We start from the raw sequence: 6,942 nt of genomic DNA on the forward strand, positions 1-6,942 counted from the left end.
TTTATAGTTTAGTTATATTTTTGATTGATTGAATTAATTTGGTAAAATGACTTATTTAGCCCTCCAACATTAAAAAAAATCTTTTTAGTCTTCCATTTAATTTTTTTCCCTCTCTTTAACCCTCAAACTTGCATTTTTTCTATCAAATCACTCCAATAGATTTTTTAATTTTTTAATAATTTTATAATTTTTATTTTTATTTTTACCGAACCCTGCTGTTCAATTTATAGATTTATATGTAAATATAGGATTTTCACATGCTGAGAAAGTTCTATAAATAGTTCAACATAGGAGCTCTTCGCCTCACACCAATTCATCTCATTCCGTAGTGTTTCCAACATACAGAATTACTATCTAACAAAATGTCTTCTTCAAAGCTTCCTTCTTCAACTCATGGATCCATGTCCAACCAGAAGCGTCCCACAGCCAAGTTTCATCCTAGCGTTTGGGGGGATATTTTCCTTTCATCTCCAACAACGGTAAAGAGTTTAGATACATACGTGTGTTTGCACACGAGTAAATATCAGTCGTTAGTATATTGTTTAGCTTAAATCACATATATACAAGTGTTTGCACATGAGCAATTATGTTTTCGTGTTTATATTGATTTCGTATTGTACTACATTACAATTTTGCAGAACGTTGATGCTAAAACTAAACTACAACATGAAGAACTGAAAGAAGAAGTAAGGAGGATGATTAAGGTAGTGATGGATGATGAGTTGCTCTACAAATTGCGTTTAATTGATACAATCAAACGGTTGGGTGTGAGTTACCATTTTGAAAGAGAGATAGAGGAAGTATTGCTCAATATTTATGAGCATGACTATAAGGATGACCAAACTCTTGAGACTACTTCTCTTCAATTTCGATTGCTTAGAGAGAACGGATTGGGTGTCCCTTGTGGTGAGTCCATTTTCCTTCCCGTTTTTCACGTGAAATCTTGTTTTTTTATTGTTTTGACTGGTCAACAAAATAATATAACTATTTTGATTCAAAAAATTTGCCCAGCTCCTTCACCAGTAGCTTGAATCGATGATCAACTCAATTAAAATTGTTAAAAGATAAAATGAATTTTTTAAAAGTTTTACTCTATAATTCAACACAAATAAATATTCAATTCAATACTCTAAATCGAGATCTATATTATTTTTACTTAAAATCCATATAAAAGTAATTGCATGTAATTATTTTCCTATAATAATAAATTATGATGGTGATGACCACGATGAAAATCGTTCTCATATTGTGCATCTTATTTTTTTCTTCGATTTATTTTTCTCTATTTCCTACAAACTTCGTTGTTGAGAGTTTAAATTTTAGATTTAATTTCTCGATATTACAATGATTAATATAATAATATTTTATTGGGCTGAGTTAAATTCTGACATATCATTCACATATATGTCACATCAACAAAGTTAACAAATATAAGCATGTCCATTCATTTTGGATTGATTTGAAAAAAAATAAAATTTAAGAACTAAAATAAACAAAAATTAAATAAAGGACCAAAATGACTTTTTTTATAAAGTTTGAGGGCAAAAAAAATCATTATGCCTAAGTCTTACATAGTCCTACAATGTTTTTTAAAATTTTAATTTACATAGTCCTAAGAACTTGAATAGATGATCCAACCTAATCAAAATTGTTAAAAAATAAAATACTTTTTTGAAATTTTCACTCTATAATATAACACAAATAAATAATCAATCCAATACTCTAGATCGAGATCCATATTAGATTTAATTTCTCTATATTACAAAGATTAATATAATAATATTTTATTGGGTTGATTAGAATGGTTCCACAAGTTCAAAGATGATGATGGAAACTTTGACATGTCCTTAACAAGTGATGTGAAAGGCTTACTCGAATTATATGAAGCTTCCCATTTACGTGTGCATGGTGAAGATATACTTGAAGAAGCGCTTGGTTTCACCACCACTCATCTAGGTTTAGCCAAAGCTTCTGGCACTATCGAATATCCCCTTTCAGCCTTAGTCTCCCATGCTCTATTCCAATCCATCCGCAAGGGCTTGCCAAGGTTGGAGGCTAAGCGATTCATTTCCATTTACCAAGGCGATGCTTCACATAACAAAACGCTGTTGAAGTTTGCAGAGTTGGATTTCAACTTGTTACAAATTTTACACAAGGAAGAGCTAAGCAAGATCTCAAGGCAATATATTACTCCTTCAACATTCAATATTAATTGTTTATCCTAATTTAAAAGGACTAACTGATACCTAATAGTGAACTATACATAGTTAGGCTAATGTGGGTTTTGTTTCAGGTGGAAGAATGGTTTAGACTTAGCTACAAAACTACCTTTTGCTCGAGATAGATTGGTAGAAGGTTACCTTTGGATATTAGGAGTGTATTTTGAGCCACAATACTCTTTTTCTAGGGAGATATTAGCAAAAACATTCGTCATGGCATCAATAATGGATGACACATATGACTCATATGGCACACTTGAAGAACTTCAACTCCTCAAGAATGCAATTCAGAGGTTAGCAACTTCTATATTTACATAGGATTCAATTTTAAAGCGATTCAATTAGTTCATGTAATTATGTATAAAAAAATATTCAAAATGTTTGATTTTGAACTTTTCTCTAATTGATTTTGCAGGTGGGATGTTGATTATATAGATCAACTCCCGGAATACATGAAGTCGTTTTACAAGCCATTGTTAGATTTTTATGGAGAAGAGGAAGAGGCAATGATTAAGCAAGAAAGATTATATCATGTCAAATATGCGAAAGATACAGTAAGTTTGTATTTTATCTTTTTTTAAAAATAATTTTACATAAATAATAAAAATTAGTAACCCTGTTCTCATATATTATATGGGGAAGTGTCGAATATAAGTGGAGTTGGCAAGGAGACAAGGAGTTATTTTGTTATCCTTGAATATAGATATATGTTCAACATGAGCATATTCCATTTTATAAATAGAATATTTATATTTAAAGGATTATAAGTTAATACATATGTACTCTAAATTTGAAATTTTATTATGACCTTTTTTTTTTTGTCCCTTTTTATAGTTTAAACAACTGTCAGAATCTTATTTGTGGAGGCGAAATGGTATAATGAAAACTATGTTCCAACAATGAAGGAGTATATGAGAAACGCAGTTGTATCTGCTGGTTATATCATGTTAATCGTCACATCTTTTGTTAGAATGGGAGATTTTGTGACACCTGAAATTTTTAATTGGGCATCTAACAACCCTGAAATCATTGATGCTTCTTCCATTATTGCTCGTCTCTTGAATGATGTTACTTCACACAAGGTACCTTTTTTCGAATTTTGGAAGAGTATTTTCAACAACTTTTGATTAATAAAACTAATATAAATATATAGTTTGAGCAAGAGAGAGGGCACTGTGCATCGGCTGTTGAATGCTACATGAGAGAACATGCAGTTTCAGAAGAAGAAGCATGTAGTGAATTGATGAAGCAAGTGGAGAATGCTTGGAAAGATATAAACCAGGAATTGATATTTAGTGAGATATCCAAAGTTGTTCCGGGGCCAGTTCTTACACGAATTCTCAATCTTACAAAGGTCCTCGATTTCATTTACAAGAATGGAGATGGGTACACATATGTTGGGAAAAATACAAAAGATGGGATAACTTCTTTGCTCATTGATCCAATTTCAGCCTCTTATTAAGGAATTAAGAATCTATATCATCTAGCGATCCATTTCGTGTTTGTGTTGCTTCGTTATGTTATATTGTGTTTAAGATGTTATTTAAATCCTAGCATCTCAATAATTCATAGTGTATGTTTGTGTGTCTTGTACGTGTCATACTATGTTTGAGGTGTTACACCAATCTTAACACCTCTTTAATTCATGCTAAATTATATTAGAATAATAAATAATTTCAAAAATCAGCTCATATTATTTTAAATCTAATGTGTTTTATGTTATTTTTTTATTTAATATACATGACTTTGAACCATTATCTTAACCTCTATTTATTTAATTATTTATATTTTTTTCTGTGAATTAACAGGATAAAATCCGAACAACCAACGTGACTAGTACGACTCAAATCTATGTCACACTTTAGACGGTGAACACCCTTAATCATTAGGCCATCACATGGAGTTCTTAATTATTTATAATCTTAATTCAACCTCCAAAAAGAAATGTAATTCAATCCAAATTCAATTAAACTAAAAAAAATTAAGAAACTTATTAATACATTACAAATTATTAAATTGTAGGATATTCACAGTGGGTGAAAAATTAAATAAAAATATATGTTTATAAAAATTATATTAAAATCAACTAAGGCTTTGGTTAAAATGATTAATTTAAAAGTTTAAAAATTCAAGTGTTCCAAGTCCAAATCTTATTAGGTATTATTTTATTAAAAAATATGAAAAGATAAAAAATACTCTCATATTAATACTTGTTACTTTATAAAAATAAAGGCTTTTTAGTAATTTTCAAACTAAGTCGTAGATAAATAATACATATTTAATTCACTAAAACTAAAATTAATTCAATATAAAGCACAATAAACTAAAAGCTAAAATATATTCAAACTTAAATCAGAATAAATCTGAATAGAGTTTACACATAATAAGATTTAAGTGTAATAATCTTAAAAAGAAAAAATCACACCTGACAATTGTACCTAATAAAAATCGAACCTGAACTAGAAAGCTACCAAAACCCCGACTCAAAACAAGATTGACTAAATGCTTTCAAGTAGTAATCGACACATGCTTAAAAATCATTGAAGTGGTTGCCCTCTGTCCCTTAATTGGAGTAACAACGTGGGGTATGATAAATTTGCAGAATGAGCAACATTTCCAATTGATGACGATGGTTGGTGGGCAATGAAAGGGATGAATTGTTCTGGTGGGACCGTTGGATGGATAGTCGTCTAAGATGTTCCCAGAGAGGGGAGGGATGCCATTGAGGAAAAAACAAAACCTGTGGAAGATACATACGATCCTGTACTACTCAAATGTAGTTGGATTACAAAATCTCAACTCTATTGTTTAGGTGGTGGAGTATACAATTATGCTTCCCAAAGATTTAAAAGCTTTTTTTGCTCCTTTTGCTTTCAACCTATGTTTTCCATGAAGATAAACCCAGTATGCTTGTATAGTGTTTCGAAATCTATATAATATGATTCGTTAAGAACAAGTATTCAAATAAGAATGGGAGTAACAGTTAAATCTCTTGTTGGGGTTTTAAAAATTAAAATTGATTGTCAATAATCTCTTGGTTTAGTAGCAAGAGTGTTATTTTACAAGCATGAAAGTTTGGATTTGATATCAAACAACCTCATTCTCCTCTGCTTCCAATTAAAAGAAAAACATAAAACCAAAATTGATTGTCATCCCCAAAAATAATAGTTTAACAATCAATTTTTTTTAATCTATTAATTTTTTTTGTCGCTGAATTATTCAAAATATATTATTTAAATCATTAAGCTATTAAAATTCACACCTTGTGCAAATTCATCAACTACCCAAGCCAAAACATGGCTGCCACTTGTATGAATTCGAATTCTTTTTCAAAACATTCATTTTCTTGGATAACAAGATTATCATTCATGTACTACAAAGAATGGATAGAATGTAGATATATTGACCCAATGTAGAATTTTTAAAGATTAGTTAGAGTTGATGGCTACCCCTTACTACCCAAGACTAATCCTTCCAATAATCGTGATTGTACATTCAACATCTCCAAAGATGACGAAGATGAAAATAATAGTAAAGATTTTATTCTTTATGAAAGGAAAATATTACTTTATAATAATTATAAAATGTAAGCTTAGGGCACTCCTTAATTCTTTTTATATCTTATTTAGCAGCAGCATGCTATGGGCCAAAATCAGAAATGATGAAAAACGGTGCATTTTATTTTAATGAAAAGTTAATTAAGCAGCATGTTATTTTGTACTCCTCTGTTGAGTTTTGAAAAAAAAAATTACATGAAAAAGGATAAAATCATAACTAGACTAGACGGAGCTAGGTCATTCCAAATCAATCATCATATGGTTTTTGAAGAATTTCACCCTAGAGTTGTATATAGTTATACATGCTTAGAGACCTTGAAAATGTCATTACTGTCTACTCGATTACCCTCTTTGAATACATGTGTCATCCTAATCATCCATGCATGTTGAATAATTTCTTTAATAACTCGTAACACAACTAAGTGGTGGAACTCAACTGACTCATCTTGAATCAATTGGATTGCAGTCATACTATCCATCTCAAGCACATTTGTTGAAGGCATAGACTCCAACCATTTTGAAGTCCCTCCAGAGCTCCCCAAAGCTCGACGTTGAGTGCAGAACAGCAACCAATGTATTTAGAGAAATTAAAAATCCATGTACCATGTTTGTCTTGGATAACTCCACTAGCTAAAGCATTTCTAGACACTTTACACACAACACCATCAGTGTTCACCTTATACCATCCTTCTTCAAACCAAAAATCCTCAGTGTTCACTTATACATATTAATCATGAATTAATTTTTTTTTTTTTACATTTCATGAATTAATCATCAACTTGCATAAAAAAATTGATAAGATGTATATAAGATTTTGGACTTGGAAAAACAAACATTATCAATTACGTAATTGGTGGACTTGTGTAATTACTGTTGTAGTAAATATGGTACTTGGTGAATTTAATTTAGAAATTAAGTTGTTTAATTGATTTTGTACTATATTTACCTAAATATTTACCTAAATTTTATACTATATTTACCTAAATATTAATTATAATTACAATTAAATATTAATCATAATTAAATAATATTTTATATTTACGATAATATAATTTATTTTTATAATAGTTTTATAAAATTTCATTTTCTTACCTAAAGAATTTATGTAAAATTTTAAAATCTACCTAACCCTTTCAAAATTTACTTATGATTTTAACTTTTATTTA

The 6,942-nt window shown here is 29.7% G+C and overlaps 1 pseudogene; it reads left to right on the forward strand.

Moving 5' to 3' along the window:
• The first annotated feature begins 314 nt into the window (after positions 1–314).
• Positions 315–3,922, forward strand: LOC107929761 ((+)-delta-cadinene synthase isozyme XC14-like; annotated as a pseudogene).
• The last annotated feature ends 3,020 nt before the right edge of the window (positions 3,923–6,942 follow it).

Source organism: Gossypium hirsutum, chromosome D11 (genome assembly GCF_007990345.1).
Source record: "Gossypium hirsutum isolate 1008001.06 chromosome D11, Gossypium_hirsutum_v2.1, whole genome shotgun sequence".
Lineage (NCBI taxonomy): Eukaryota > Viridiplantae > Streptophyta > Magnoliopsida > Malvales > Malvaceae > Gossypium > Gossypium hirsutum.